The sequence below is a fragment of the Ptychodera flava genome, chromosome 14 (assembly GCF_041260155.1).
Source record: "Ptychodera flava strain L36383 chromosome 14, AS_Pfla_20210202, whole genome shotgun sequence".
NCBI classification, from domain to species: domain Eukaryota; kingdom Metazoa; phylum Hemichordata; class Enteropneusta; family Ptychoderidae; genus Ptychodera; species Ptychodera flava.
The window spans coordinates 24876888-24893830 of NC_091941.1; the positions used below are offsets into that span (position 1 = coordinate 24876888).

General features: G+C 40.6%; 1 protein-coding gene across 6 annotated transcripts in view; it reads left to right on the forward strand.

The window, feature by feature from the left end:
• Positions 1–16943, forward strand: part of LOC139149883 (muscarinic acetylcholine receptor M1-like) — a 173555-nt gene that overhangs the window by 123610 nt on the left and 33002 nt on the right. Inside the window, exon 1 of one of the 6 annotated variants that reach the window (XM_070721891.1) lies at positions 10132–10544. The exons of 4 other annotated variants lie outside the window; for them this stretch is intronic. The gene's annotated coding sequence lies outside the window, so the exon portion shown is untranslated. Of the gene's footprint in view, positions 1–10131; positions 10545–16943 lie in introns of those variants that run through there. One more of the 6 variants, XM_070721894.1, reaches the window with a different exon arrangement.

A 16943-nucleotide genomic window follows, 5' to 3' on the forward strand; every position in this document is an offset into this window, starting at 1 on the left:
TAATTTAGTCGTATGGACCGCACTGGAGATGATGCAATTATTGCTCCAGTCGGAGGGAATCGGGTGGGGGGAGCGTGGATACCCCTGTATGCTGTAAGAAAACGAGTTTTAGGGATGAGCCATTAGGCATTGAGAAGAGGTTGTCAAAATATTTAAAAATATGTCCGTACTCGTGATTTTGCAAGTGGGGGGGGGGGGCGTGGATGCGAGTTTAAGGGATGAACCATTAGGCATTGAAAAGGAGTGGTAATTATATTTTTAAAAATGTTTCTCCTAATGTTTTTGCAAGTGAGGGCGCGGCGTTGATACCCCTGTATGCTATAAGAAAATGAGTTTTAGGGATAAACAATCAGGCATTGAAAAGGGGTGGTCAAAATATTTAAAAGAAATGTCTGTCCAATAGTGTTCTTGCAAGAAAATCGAGAGACTGAGAATCTGTAAAAAAAAAGAACGCGTGGAATTCTGACGGCAAATTGTTCACGCTGTGTCTTATCCGGGAAAAAATATGTCAAAATCTGTGGAGACGGAAAAGAAAATGAAGAGTTCTCTCAGTTAATGTCAGGGCATGTATTTTTTGCCCGCACGTTGGCAACAGACGTCAATTCTTCGGAGGTTAGGTCACCATAGGTGCGTGATGATAATTTTAACGTGCGGACATTTCAATCACCAAGCCGGTGAAAATTGTTAAAGGCGACTGGGTTCATTTTCCCCTCAAATGAATAAAATCATAACTGATTTGATTTGAAATTGTGAGGCCGGTGTGAGACCAAGTGATAACATGATGGATGAGTGAGTTTTGAAACTCTGCGCTGTGGTTCAGTGGCTGCGGGTAACACAACTTTAGACCGCTAAATACAAACGGATAGTAGTGAACGTAATACCCCGGGCATCTCGCAACAACTTAAATAGATGACACGTAAATGTTTCATATCTTAACGACGTGAGTGAAAAGACAAAAGTTAGTTCGGGAGGGACTGTAGTGTGGTGAAGTAAAACGTGAGGCAACTTTGTGGAGCGTCCGTGAAAATTGCAATTACTTAGGGCCAATGACGTTTGAGAAGGTGTTTCATAAAGTGCGTCATAATAACTGCTTATCTCCATGGTTACAGGAAGTACCAAAACTCTGGCGCGGCACATGGCCATTCACAAAAGCAAGCGGCAGACAAAAGCGCCGGGGTCAGACTTTTGATGTATCTAAGTCTGTTTCCGTACACTGAGGAAACAACGAGAACATTTCAAAGGGAATTTTTAAGAATTAAAAAAGACTGCACTTTTCACCTTGAGTTCATCGGTAAATATGACTTTAAGGCCGAATTTTAAGTATTTTTGTCGAGCGCTCAGAATTTTGCTGGCAAAACAACCGAAACCCAGGGTTAACAGGTAAACATGCGCTAGTCACGTGATGCTTTCTTCGATTTATCATCTCAAATGGCCATTGATGTAACCCTCCAAGTTTGAAGGTTGCTGTGAGCTTCGGTTGCTAGCCCAGCGAACTTCCAGTGATACATCGCGCTGCATTTTACATATAAGCCGTTTCAGACTTACAGAATACAGTTGGACGACACTCGACGTGCACTTTTGAAAAATTGTACAGAATTACGTACACACAAATTTAATGGGCAATTATCTGGGGATAAGATCGGTGGCAGAAAGTATGTAGGTCAAACGTACAAATGTACACGCGTCATAGACGTTCAGTAAAAGTAAGAAACACATGACAGACAATCGTATGTTTCTTGCGGGAGGAGTTATTCCTACACTCCCAATGTTGACTGAAGGGCATTACATCAGGACGACTGACTTGCAATATATTAAATCTCAAAGGGATTTGCCCGGAACGATTGCGAGTATGCCCTAAAAAGGGATTCCCTGTGCATTTCTGAGCGCAACTGCTTTGATAACCGCGAAAATTTTGGCCAAACCACGTGGTGTTAGTTGCATCAAAGTTATATACACTACACTCAATGAGAAAAGCGTCGGTGACTATGGCAGCGCGAGAGGGCGTATAGATTGCAAATAAACGACGCGCGGGAATTAGTAAGTTACCGCGTTTATAGTCGCAGCGAAACATCCTGTGTAGAGTTAAGCTACGCGCCTAACAGTAGCAAGAAGCCGACAGAAAAGTTCGTACACTAATCAGGCGAATCAGTTATCAGAGATCTCTACAAGACTGCATGTGTATATGTCGTAATGTGAATCTATGAGGAACGTTAAGTTCGGATATAAACGTGCCACCACTTTTTATCATAAAAGTGCTCTGCCGAACTGAACTTAGAAGTAATTATTATATATATATATATATATATATATATATATATATATATATATATATATATATATATATATATATATATATATATATCTATACATACATACAGTTAGTTTACTTTTTACAGCGCCATGCGCCATAGCCTACCTTTGTGGTCGGCGGCCAATAATTTCAATCGCGCTAAGAGCGAAACGAGGCCAGATTGTATTCATCTCGCTTCATTGGATTCTCCGCGATGGAATTGCGGGCCGGATGTTTGGAGAGTGTTTGCTTCACCACAGACGAAATATTAACTTTATCATTTCAACTGCGCTTCTGTCACACAAACAGTCGATTTCTTTTTAAAAAACAATAAAGAATGTTTCAGAGTACGGCGCTGATTTGCGTGTTGCCAAGAGACGATCACGCGCAGCCTTCATAAGAAGTGTCGCTTCGTTTTCCGCGTTTCTGCGTTCATTTTCCTGTTTGCGCATGCCTGGCTGGCTACACAAGTTCGTCTTTCATCCCTTCCCTACGACAGTCATCTCGCCCAGTCTGTCTGTCTACCCGTCAGTCTCTCAATGTTTGTCCTACTTTCTGTCCATTTATTTTTAACGTGTTCCCCTACATTCGAAATTCTCGAAAACCCGGGTACCGGGCACATCCAACTCTGTACACGTTCTACCTGTATGTGATGTAGCTTGGTGTCCACCTATTTCAACCAGTGCAACGAATTGTGTCGTGTTCCTACGGAAAAGAGGCGACACGCAGACATTTTCTTGCACGAAAATGGTACAGAAACATACTTAAAGAAGCAGCCTACACTTATGAATATGTTGGCGCGTTTTGCCGAACTTGCCTGCGGGCAGAGTATTTGAAATTTTCTAGCACTACTTGTTCAGCTGCAAAACGTCTCGCATTCTATATCGCTCTGCGTCACGTGTATTTTCGAATTTGTCATATTCGTAGAAATCACCACTGCACGTCTGAGTCGATGCCCAACCAATTACCTTCAATCCAAATTCTTTGTTGACCTTTAACCCCGGGGGAAGCCCATTGGCAGATCCGAAAGTGTACTTTTGGTGTTCACGCGGCAGATAACATAATTACATTGAGAAAACATGGCAAAGGCTTTCCATGTGACCCCTCTCAGGAATAAATATTTTCCCTGTGTGCTTGTAGCGGTTGAACCGCTTCAACAGACGACTTTATTCGACCTCCCAGAATGCCCGTGGTGCACTCCTTCCCGTGAATACTGACTCGATGCCGCCATTTTTGCTTTTAGGCTTGCAGCAAAGCAGACCGAGACAAAATTTCCTTACAATTACTTGCTTGCCAGGGATTCGGGGTACCGTGGATGTGAACCCGTGACAACAATCTTGGCAAATGTCAGAGCGATCGTCAAAATGTTGACAGACGTCGAAGCTCAAAGAAAGTGCGCATGACTATTATCTGCCCGTGCGCAGAAACCAAGACTACGGCTATCTGTCAAGTTAGCTTTGAATTTCCATTACAAAATTTTAGTCTTCTTAGCATAGAGTGATGTTTAATTCACTTCATCAACAAGCTACACTTAATGTCTATCAACTTAAATAAACATCATATGATTTGGTCGGCGCCCTGAGAGAGTTCTAATTGCACAGTACTGTCGAGAGAATGCTTGGCACGATGTATAAACGAATCAAAGCTATACTCCCATGCGACTTTCAGCCGTGTTCCGGAAACTTGTAAGTTTGTAGGAGCTTTTACCATCAACTGTAGTTAACTTCAAGTTTACATCCGGTTTAAGTCTCTCGATTTTCCAAGCATGAGACGGCCTGTGAGCCGGTTACCATGGTAATAATTGGAGAAGAGTAAGAAGATTACGGTTAAATGTGTCTTTTTAACAAATCTCCTCTGGACAAACTTATGAGGGCAAGGGTTTGTGGTGGAACGGCGTCGCTGTAACAAGCTGAGATGTGTCGAACAACTGCTCATTCTGGTAGCAAAGGAGTAAATGCTAGGGGATGGTTTTGATCGTTGAGAAAGAGAAATAAAAAGTAAAGCAATTTTACTCGCAATTAGAAACGGTTTCTGATTGTCTGATCGAAATAGAAGGTCGGGAAAGGTCTAACGAGACTGTGTGTACCATTCGCCGTTGTTTGATCGGTTGTGACAGTGTAGCGTCTCCTAATGAGCGTTGAACGGATTGCACTGGTTACTTCCAGAGAGCGCCATTTGTCCCGCGACTTGACAGGTTGCGAAGCAGTCACGTCACGGTGTGCGCGTCATGAACCCACCCTGTGGCAGGTAAAGGCACATCGCCGATAGCATAGCAGGTCAAGTCGAAACAACAAAATCCACTCTTCAGTACTTGTAGAGTAATGGCCGTGATGCTTGAAAATTAATTTTATACCTGCCGTCTGTTGTACTTTTTAATGCTGACATGTCTATATTCCTCAATTAGTGTTCCGTGTGATCAGTGATGGCGCATTGCGTGCACCGAGATCATATGGTACGCCATGTGTCGTTTGAACGCGGGTTCGACCGTACGTTGCTCTGTCCGCAAATGCTGAAAGTCTTTGGCGAGTCTGCGGCATATCCCAACAGACCAAACTTGCATCGTCATAAAATGAACGCCGAAAGAAACACCAACAACTGCCAACAATCACCAGTTATTGCTGTCCTCTACATCCACAAAATTTGATATCGCCTTGACCGACGACAATTGGCGACAGTGTTTATGAAGGCAAATGCTTTGTCCTTTGACAGGCGCCCAAAGACCGACCGTGTTACAAAAGGACGCCAATTATTAATTGAATTATGAGAATCATTCTAGTCACTGTAGATCATTGTAAGGCGTTTCTGCACGGCTGTACAACTGTATAACAAGAATACTCTAAGTGTATGAGTTTCGGATTAATGCTAAAATCAATGTTGCCATCTGTCAACTGTTAGTGATATCGTATTATAAATTATCATAGATGTACGTAAGTTCAAATCCGACCGGCCATCTTTGCAATTCTCGCGGCAAATTGACTTTCGGTACTGATCTCAACTGTAAGTTGTAAGGGTATAACAAAATACTACTTATTTACCAAAGTCTTATTACATCTTCCTATTGCTCCACATCTCCACGTGAACATGTCGAAATGTACAGAGCGGTGTCTCTCTCCGGATTCAAGTTCCACGCAGCACTTGAGCGATCATCAGACGTCGACCGATCGCCCCTGTTACATGAAATATGACTTGCAAACTATTATATATATATATATATATATATATATATATATATATATATATATATATATATATATATATATATATATATATATATATATATATATATATATATATATATATATATATATATATATATTGATTTTAATTTCCCAATTCCCGAAATTGTCTGCCCAGTGAATTAATGACGCATCCTCTTTTCAAGTTATAAGCTTATGTCCTTGCAGCGTATCGTGCTGTTCATATTGTCATTTACACTATGTGTTCTGGTTTGTCCCTCAGACTTCACACTGACACGGTTCATAAGATATAGTTGAGTACAACTATATCTGTGTCTCTCTCTCTGTCTCTCTCTGTCTCTCTGTCTCTGTCTCTTTCTCTCTCTCTCTCTCTCTCTCTCTCTCTCTCTCTCTCTCTCTCTCTCTCTGTCTCTCTCTGTCTCTCTGTCTCTCTCTCTCTCTCTCTCTTTAAGTATTTAAGCGCAAGTGAGAAAGCACTGTTTGTTTGCGGCCCATCTTTACTCGAAAGCCCGCCTGTCAATTGGCAGATATTCGATCGTAAATATCAAAAGTACAAGCTGATATTTGAACAATGGTTTCGGCTATTTGCCTGATCTATCAAAAGGCATAGATCATCAAGATGACAAAGAGTACGTCTTAAGAAAACAAGATAACATTCGAGGCTCTTTCGATTCCTTATCTTGAAACTTTATTTGTCTTTTAAATTGACAATGTTTCGTCCTATCTGAACAAAGCAAACATTGATGTCTGGATGTCTCCAAATAAATTGTTTTTTGATTGCATTTTTTTGCTGATTCTGTTTCCTTTTAAAAAAGGCTTGCGCACACGATTTCGTGGCATACGATGTCCGTTGAATGTTTTAGCGACCAGGTTTGAACTTCCCCAGGTGCGTGTACGAGAAGGCCTGTGGAAGTTGTACAGCCGATCACACATTTCTCTTTTATCTGCGGATTGCGTTCTATCTTGTTTTAAATGCTCGGTGAAGTTCGCCCTAATGCACCCGGGAAACTTCCAGAGCTGCAATAACAATAATAGTTAGTCCTTATCGACGTGATTGCGTCCCCGTCGGATGGAATGCATAAGCAGGCCGTCCTTTCAAGTTTTCTATCTCTCGAATAATTCATCTCGCACGATGGGCAACGACGTAACACGGGGTGTAAGTCACTTTCTACAAACCACCTGCTCAGGTCAACAGCGATTAATGCGAAAACTATCCGACGTTCCACCCGAGGCGGACCTCTAGTTAGTGTTTGCAAGTCCGCCGTAAATCTCAGAGGGACTGATAGTTGATAAGTTCAATTTTTTGATAAAAAAGGACTCTAAGAAAAATCTGGTATCGACTCCGACATCATCCTGATTCTTGCCATCGCTGTTGTTCGCTCGATTTTCGTTCCGATCGTATATAAAAAAATAGTCAACTAACCGTAAATACTGAGATAGGGATCGATTTTTTGCATTTCGCGTCGATTATTTCTGTAGCTTGGCAACATTCCAGGTAAATATTAGATCTGCATTTTAAAGTCATGACCTTTTGTTAGTTCTTTTACCAAAAGTCACTTATAAAATATCAAAAAAATAGCGACAATCATAGCCTGAAATAATCGAGGTGAACGAGACCATTTCAGTTCCATCTAGCAGAATTAGGGCTTCCTCTTGTTGAGCACGCAGTCACAACCGCGATCTCCGATGGTAGAAATGCAACGCGCAAAACAAAAGCTTTGTAGTCGACGGAATTTATTTTTGCAGGAAAAAGGGGTTGGCTCTCATGCTCAGTTTTAATATCATTGCATACTTGGCCGACGCACACGTCAAAACTCCAATTAGCGGCGGATGGAAAGGCGCGAATTCGAAGCTTTACAAATACGGGTAATCCCGGTAAACATTTGCCATTTCTGCTCCGTAATTAAGAAATGAAATTTGAGACGTCGCTGAAAGTAGCGATATTAGCAGCGGGTATAGTTTGCGCAGTGTAACGTCAGTCGTCGCTTCACCGCGGCAACAGCTGTCAGGTTTTCTCATCAATGCTATAGATGTACGTTCACGAGAGCTGTAGCTTTACTACAAAATTGTGGCGAAGCACGGTCAATTTGTTTCGATTTCCAGTAACGTCGTTGTAATGAATTCGCTGAAATGAGCGCGGCGACCAGTGAGGCCGAGTCCATGCGCCACGGTATTCAGAGATCCTACGGTTTTACCATTTGTGAATGGACTTAACGACTTTCGTCAATGATATTCACAACTAATTTATCCACAGGAAAAGTAGAACACACACACAGTCTCTGAATTCAATTTAAAGCACAAATGTGTATTCCCAGCCAGAATTCGTCGGTCGATTTTACTATACTATGTCGAGCTGCGTGGGTGCGACTCTTTACTTGAAAATCAAAGATGAATGTGTTTTGTGTACTTTTTTTCGCTGTAGGCATTTAGCACAAATCAACAAAATAAACTAACTCTTGGGGAGTGGGCTTGTACAGTAACGTCCCATACGGAAAGATAAAGCGACTTTCTTATGTTTCCCATGGTATATCTAATGAACTAAACCATCGTTTACGTTGATTCCATAGAATTCAGGTATAGTGTCTATTTCAGTTCATATCTCATTGAGCTGACATTGAAAAAAAAACGCGTCTACATTGTACTAAGAGTATGTGAGGCACAGCGAAATGTCAACATTTTAAGACGCAATCTATAACTCTGTGTGTGTGAAATACAAAAGAAAGAAAGACCCTAACGGGAAGAGTTGCTGGGAGTCAATTTACCTCACTCTTGACTCCGATAGCATTTTAGCTTATCAAACGCAGCAATCGGTTAGAACAACGGTGATATCGAGGAGGATCTGATGCAGACAGGAGTGGACGGGGTCGGAAGCCACCGACACGCGATACCACTTTCTCGACATTTCCTCGGCCAATATTGATCCTTGACTCCATTAGCGTCAGGGCAGGGATTTACGATTCCAGGCGACACCTGTCGGACGCTCTAAACTCGCATCGCCCGTGAAGTGGACTAGCCTTAATTGCCGGTACATTTCCGCGGTCGGATTTCTCCCAGAGAGTATGGTGCATCAAAACCGAGTTCGACGCGATCTAGTGGAAATCTACGCACAGCCGCTCTGGTTTCATTATCCGGAGCGCTTAAAAAAGGAAAAGCGACGTGCTCTCTTTAGTCTGACTCGAAAAGAAAAAAGTTTCTTAACCTCCGTGCTATAAATAATAAATACGCCCCGGTGGCAAGAGATACGTTATCTTAATTTGATTAGGGAAAGAAATGTATTTACCAGTATTCTCCATTTTCTCAAAGGGCAAACATTGCCTCCCATAGAAATGAGAGAGATTCTCAATGAATCAGGATATTTTTGTTTCTCCTGGACGTGCCTTCGTACACAAGGTAGACCGGCCAACCAGCTTTGGAACGTAAACGATGAGTTCTGAAAGACGGCGGTGTTAAGTTTGATCACCTGCATAGTTCGGTTTCCGTACACGTATATATGTCGCCCTCATCTTTGAGGTACTTCCATGTATAACTCCCATAGTTAAAATAAAAATTAAAAAAAAGTAAAAATAAATATGACATAAAATTTTAAAACAATGCCTCCCTTAAGTAGCATTGTTCCTTTTTTTAATTAAATGCATGAAAAATATCGACTGAATTAAAATAATGGGTTTCGTGAGGTAAAGGATTATGCGGAAGAGAGGAATATTTAGGGAAAGGCATAGCACACATAATGTGCAGTTTGACACTGCTTGATAATTGTAGAGTCAGAGAGAAGGAGTGAAAAGAGTGCTCGCTGTGCACGCAAGTCAACCACGAAGCTTTAAAAAGAAGCCAGTATCGTGGACGCTCTATGGAGTAATTTAGCTCAATCGATATTTCATTCTCCGCGTTATTTAATCAAGGCTGTGAGAATACTGGCGACGTTCGAGCGAGGTTGTTCCCCCATTGTCGCGTTTTCTCCGCGCATTTGCTTTTATTTTTCCAGTAGCGGCGGTGACGTTTCTTCGCGGAAAGAAAAGTCGATAAGTTCAGCATAAAAGGAGCAAATTAATAAAACACATTTTTATTAGGTTATGTCGGACAAAAGTGCCACAGCGCTGGCGCGATCATTATTCCGTGCGTGCTACATATAGCAACGCTGCTGGATATGGAAAAATGTTTGTTTCTCGAGGAAAACACCGTTAGCCCCGGGTATTCACCTTACTGCCGGACTTACAGAGGGAGTGGTGAGTCGTTGTCTTGCGTGGAGGGCCGTAGCGTGCCGGGCCTGGTCATTTTCTGCAGAACAGATAATGGAAGTTCAAACGATTCCATCTCGCAGCGTTATTTGCGCAAGGCGAGCACTATTCACTTTCGTTACCATGACAACGGGGAGACTGTTTGCCGCCAATTGCAATTTTGTTGTTTCTACCAACTTCTGTGTGTGTTTTTGCAAATCGTAAATGTATATACCTGTCCGAGGGTTAATCGTTCGATTGGCACTTCCAGTTCCCTCGCCAACGGGGAGGTGACGGTCTCACTACAATCGCGACTCAAGAGAAGGTTCGTCATTTGTTGAGCGTGATGGCGCCTGGACACCCCTATATTAAACGTGAATCTTGGTTTCGCCCGACCGATTTGCCGCGTATAAATTGTTAAAAAAACGAGAGTATGCGTTCTGGTGGACTGATAAGAGAATGTGAACGTTGTTGCATGCGATCTCGATGAGATTCTTCGCTTTTTATCGGATCTCCTGTATTGCCGTCGGCCATTACGATGATAGAATCGTTTCCTTCCGCGGTTTCGTCCTCAGATAAAAAAGCTGGAGACAGTTGATGACTACCGTCGTTACGGTCAGCAGTTTCCGCAACCGCTACTATCACCATCTACTGTGCCGGCCCTTCGGTTTCTTCATCGAACACCATCTATAATGGTCGGGTGCATGCCCTACGTTCTGTGAAATGTTCAAGTTAACAAGAGTGATCCGAACAGTCTCGGTGACTCCGTTGGCATGACGTCGACACTGACTTCAAACGGCGACTGAAGAAACCTTTGCGTGACGCTGATTGCGCTGACTGTAGGTAGGACACGGGACGAGTTATATTCACTTTTGCTAATTGCTTACATGTGGTGGCTAGCTCTTCAAGTTAGCACGCCCGCCCTTCAGATTGACAACAATGGCGCGCTCACGCCATATTGGTGATTTCCAGCGCGCTTTTGCGTTCGCCTCGGAAAAGCTGGTATGTTTTCGTCCGGTAAACGTCGCGTTCAGATTTAAGTAATTATTGTATATTTCGAATAACAAATGACAGAAATTGCACTGCTTATTTTTCATCTCTATCGATTTTATGATCCCAAAACGCAAATTTCCGGGAGCAAAATATTGAACTTGGTATTGTGCGCCCTATCGCTTTCGTGACGGGAAAGTTGGCGAAATTCGATCGGTTGTCTCGCCGACGGCCAGATTTTTTTTGCGGCGCAGTCATTATCCCACGCTGTCAGCTAAACGAACGTCACAATTTTGTCGATTATGTTACGGGTTTCCAATTCTATTTTTGTCAGATCACGACCTGATTTGGTGAATGATATCATATTCAAACCCCTCCGTGGTGAGTGTGTCTAGACTGTTCGGCAAGACTTGAAAGACAATTTCGAGCAGATCACGTGTATTAATTACCATTTTTTCCCAGGGAACGAAACCATTTAATCGTCTAGTGACCAGACCTGATAACAAGTGTACATCGTATCGTTTTGTGATCGCCAATCGCGCGGAGTCGACGAGGTCGAGCCTTCATTTGGATTTGATTGGAGAAAAATTCAGATCGCAGTTGTGCAAAATGCTCACCGAAGATATTCCATTCGGAAATATTTCTTCTCAGGAAATAGGTTTTTTTTCCCCCAGAGTACGAGACGGCTTCAAGCGCCATGGGCGAGCAGCTGTTAGCCTCACACCGACGCCGGCAGAGCTGAGAAGCGATACACGAATCGTAGTGGTCGATTCTATTGACCCCGTCATGGCCCCATGAGTTACCCTCTATTTCACACTTTCTCCTGATTTCTGGTCAAACTGTTTTCAGTCGAAATATTGATCGACGTTTTAATTTTCTTTTCACTTGATTAGGCAAAACATTGATGACGTAATTGCCAGAATAATTTTATTGACACCCGAGGGAACTTGCCGCGTGATGGAAATGCCATAATTGAGTCGCCTAGACTCAAGAAGTTTCGAAAATCTATTTACGTTGGTATTGTATATCGGATCTTGACTTCGCTGGGGAAACCCTCGAATAAGTACTGTGGGAGCGCCAAGTCATATATATGAGCTAACAAGGCTCGACAACGACTCCGAGAGCTAGTTCATTTGTCTTGGTTGAGAAGTTCGTTACTAATATCATCATATCGCTTCAGGCAATTTTCACTCTGCACGGGTATATTGGACCGCAGCGGTTCCAACAGTACACTGGGGACTCCGTCGCCTTTTTAGCTCAGCAAATTGCATAAACACTAAAGGGAAGCCTCGCTCACTTCATTCTATTGACCCAACGCACGGTATAGGTACATGTTACGATTGGCAAGCGAATGGCGTACGGATGCCTTTTTTTTTCCTTTCTCCATCACCATCCCCCGACATGATTTCACACTTTCCAAGCCATTAATGGTAACATTGCACTTGATTTGAACAAACTGAATTCACATCAGTCTTATCCGACACCATTACTCTCCATTAGCGACTCGGATCGGACCGTCCATCGTGCGTTCCGCGGAGCTTCCCAGAGTTCCGTTCTCGGAGTTGCTCCTATACCGTGGACAATGTAGAAAACCAACAACACCGCTTGCCTCTCCGTTGGTGGCAAACGGCTTTGTCGTAAATCAAAGATTGGCAACGTTGTGCAAATTACGCGCGCGTATAATTGATGGCACGGTGTCGCACTTACGCTGCGCCGTCTTATTGATAATCTGGCTGCTCGTTGAGATTTTGAACCTTGCTTTGTGAAATTTCACTATTCTGGGATTCTAATCACATTTTAATTGACAAGTAAACCCTGGGGGTCAAGAAGGTCAGTGACTCGCCTCAATTTTTTTTTCGTATGGAACTTCCGAGTACGTCAAAACGATAGATTAATACAGCAATTACCGAGTATCGATGATTTTTGCCGGATATATGTGTGTTGCAGAAATGCAGTTTCTTCAGCGCGGATTTCTCGGCAAATCCACTCTCTGAGGATTTGAAGATAATTCCAACAATGCAACTTGAATATTTCCCTAATCGTTTTAGAGATTACGCGCACAAAGTTTACTTTTGCTACCGAGAAAAGCTGCTCGCAGAACACCCAAGCTGGAACGCCATCCTTTGTTCGATCTGCCCATTTTGCACGCCATCTAAATGCCTTAAATGTTTAATTGTTGATTTTTCTGTTGTTCCCTTTATATCTTACAGCCATGTAGTGTCATCTACACAGTCATAGTATATAGTATATATATATATATATATATATAATATATATATATATATATATATATATATATATATATATATACATATGTGTGTGTATTCATGTGTATATGTATATGTTTACGTCTGAAGGTTTATGTAAAACGTATATATGTATATATGTATATATATATATATATATATATATATATATATATATATATATATACATATATATATTACAGTACAAAATAATGATATCTGTTACTTAAGTTTCATGCATCCTGCAATCATATATATGTATATATATATATATATATATATATATATATATATATATATATATATATATATATATATATATATTATAGTTGTGTATCAGACATTCCAGTTATACGTTAACACTTGGTAATCGCAAAAAAAAGGTAAAGTATAAACGCACAGGGCTGTTCAGCTCAAGACAGACATGCGTTGATTTACTGCGTGAACACCTGTCAAGTAAGAGAGCCTGCGTGACAAGTGTGTTGCCATTATTATTATTAATTTGGCCCCTATATCTATCACTCTATTCTAATCACTCTTGATTAAATCTCCGTTTGTCTAGTTGCACAATTAAGTTGAGATGCCTTGGGGTCACCCAGTTTTTAATGGAAAATCATTTCCTATCGTCAAAAGTGAAACAAAAATGGGGTTGGTTCTTCGTTTCTTCGCTATGAAATTCAGCCGACATTGCCTCTCTCTCTCTCTCTCTCTCTCTCTCTCTCTCTCTCTCTCTCTCTCTCTCTCTCTCTCTCTCTCTCTCTCTCTCTCTCTCTCTCTCACTCTAGCTCAGCAATTTGTCAACCGTTTCTGACCTTTTTTTTCAGGAATTATTTCAGTCTGCCAAAGCCCCAAAGCGTTTGCTATATATGTCGACCCATTTACATATTAAAACCGAGTCTTTAATTCTTGATTGACGTTGTCCAATCGAATTGCCGTGATCCTCGTTTCTGCATGTCAATTTCATCTAGCGCAATAAAACTCCTAACCGCTAAATAACTTCTACAATTCTATGTTCTTGTCAGCACGCCCACGCGTTACTTATATTATTGTCATTAATATTTCATATCCATAAATTATACTAAATGTCAAAACCCTCTCATACCGCTTGACACGCGTCGATGACTGATTGAAAATCTAACAATAACAAAAAGAACCACCTGTTGATGGTAATTTACTCATCTCAACCGTGCAAGGGCAGACAATATTGTCACACTGAGCTGACCCCACATCGCACAGAGTAACTTTTCGTCGCTATGAGCGCGCCAGGGACTGTTCTATGAACGGGGTGTCAGATTGATGGCGCAACCGAGGCGTCTAACTCAATCTTGCCTTTTTGACGCCAGGCCGCGTGTAGACAATTCAAAATTTCCGCTCGTGCAAGGGTCTGTCATCGACAGGTATGTGGAGAAGAACGATTGTTAGATTGTTTTTTTTTCTTCGCTCCTCTCGCATAGCTGAATGTTATTCTTTTCGCTTAAGTGACATGGCGATGACAACTAGGACTAGGGATGCGTCTGATGACGATCACGCATGACTGCTCATCATCAAAGGGCGGATCCCCCGTGTTTTTTTTACGACAGGCTTGCACCAGGGAAAGAAAAATAGTCATGAAAGCGACTGTTTGTTAATTGATATTTAATTATCGTCTACCCCGCCCTCGGATTGCTTATGAGGAGGGTTGTATTACCCCTATTTGTAACAATCAACCCTATTTGTAACAAAATTTAATTTTCAAAAAAACTTTGCCATATATGTTGAAATATTAATGAAATATGCATATTTGTATGTTTGAGGGCAATTTTCTTTTTTTTTCCTTGTCAAAACTCATTTTTCCGAAACTGCTTTTGTTACAAATTGGGTTGATTGTTACAAATAGGGGTGACACATGTCAACCCTATTTGTAACAATCAACCCTATTTGTAACAAAACCTAAATTTCAAAGAAACTTGGCCGTATTTGATGAAATCTTGATGAAATATACATATAAGTATGTTCGGGGGCAATTTTCTTTGTTTTCCTTGTTGAAACTCATTTGTACGAAAATGCTCGTGAGATTAAATTTCGTTGTGCAGGTTCCTAGGGATAAGAGCCCTACTCGTAAGATATAATCAAGTCGTGCAGATACATGCCAAAGGTTTGTTTCGGGGCAATTTTCACCATTTTCGGTCAAAAATGTTAAAAATCTTGTTTTCTGACCGAAATCATACTAAACCTATATGGGGTTAACTTTTGTTACAAATTGGGTTGATTGTTACAAATAGGGTTGACGTGTCAACTCTATTTGTAACAATCAACCCTATTTGCAACAAAAGTTAACCAACTTGAAACAAAACCTAATTTTCTACAAAATTTGGCCGTATTTGATGAAATCTTGATGAAATGTACATATTAGTATGTTTTGGGGCAATTTTTATTTTTTCCTTGTCGAAACTCATTTTTTCCGAAAATGCTCGTTAGATTAACTTTCGTTGTGCAGGTTGCCTAGTATAAGAGGCCTATTCGTAAGATATAATCAAGTTGTGCAGATAGGTTTTTTCGGGGCAATTTTCACCAATTTCGGTCAAAAATGTTAAAAATCTTGTTTTCTGACAGAAATCATACTAAACCTATATTTGGTTAACTTTTGTTACAAATTGGGTTGATTGTTACAAATAGGGTTGACGTGTCAACCCTATTTGTAACAATCAACCCTATTTGTAACAATCAACCCTATTTGTAACAAAATTTAACCAACTTGAAACAAAACCTAATTTTCTAAAAAACTTGGCCGTATTTGATGAAATCTTGATGAAATATACATATAAGTATGTTTTGGGGCAATTTTTATTTTTTCCTTGTCGAAACTTATTTTTTCCGAAAATGCTCGTTAGATTAACTTTCGTTGTGCAGGTTGCCTAGTATAAGAGGACTACTCGTAACATATTATCGAGTTGTGCAGATATATGCCAAAGTTTTTTCGGGGCAATTTTCCCAAATTTCGGCCAAAAATGTTAAAAATCTTGTTTTCTGACCGAAATCATACTAAACCTATATGGGGTTAACTTTTGTTACAAATTGGGTTGATTGTTACAAATAGGGTTGACGTGTCAACCCTATTTGTAACAATCAACCCTATTTGTAACAAAAGTTAACCAACTTGAAACAAAACCTAATTTTCTAAAAAACTTGGCCGTATTTGATGAAATATTGATGAAATGTACATATTAGTATGTTTTGGGGCAATTTTTATTTTTTCCTTGTCGAAACTCATTTTTTCCGAAAATGCTCGTTAGATTAACTTTCGTTGTGCAGGTTGCCTAGTATAAGAGGCCTATTCGTAAGATATAATCCAGTTGTGCAGATAGGTTTTTTCGGGGCAATTTTCACCAATTTCGGTCAAAATAGTTCAAAATCTTGTTTTCAGACAGAAATCATACTAAACCTATATTTGGTTAACTTTTGTTACAAATTGGGTTGATTGTTACAAATAGGGTTGACGTGTCAACCCTATTTGTAACAATCAACCCTATTTGGAACAATCGACCCTATTTGTAACAAAATTTATACCAACTTGAAACAAAACCTAATTTTCTAAAAAACTTGGCCGTATTTGATGAAATCTTGATGAAATATACATATTAGTATGTTTTGGGCAATTTTTATTTTTTCTTGTCGAAACTTATTTTTTCCGAAAATGCTCGTTAGATTAACTTTCGTTGTGCAGGTTGCCTAGTATAAGAGGCCTACTCGTAACATATTATCGAGTTGTGCAGATATATGCCAAAGGTTTTTTCGGGGCAATTTTCCCAAATTTCGGTCAAAAATGTTAAAAATCTGTTTTCTGACCGAAATCATACTAAACCTATATTGGGTTAACTTTTGTTACAAATTGGGTTGATTGTTACAAATAGGGTTGACGTGTCAACCCTATTTGTAACAATCAACCTATTTGTAACAAAATTTAACCAACTTGAAACAAAACCTAATTTTCTAAAAAACTTGGCCGTATTTGATGAAATCTTGATGA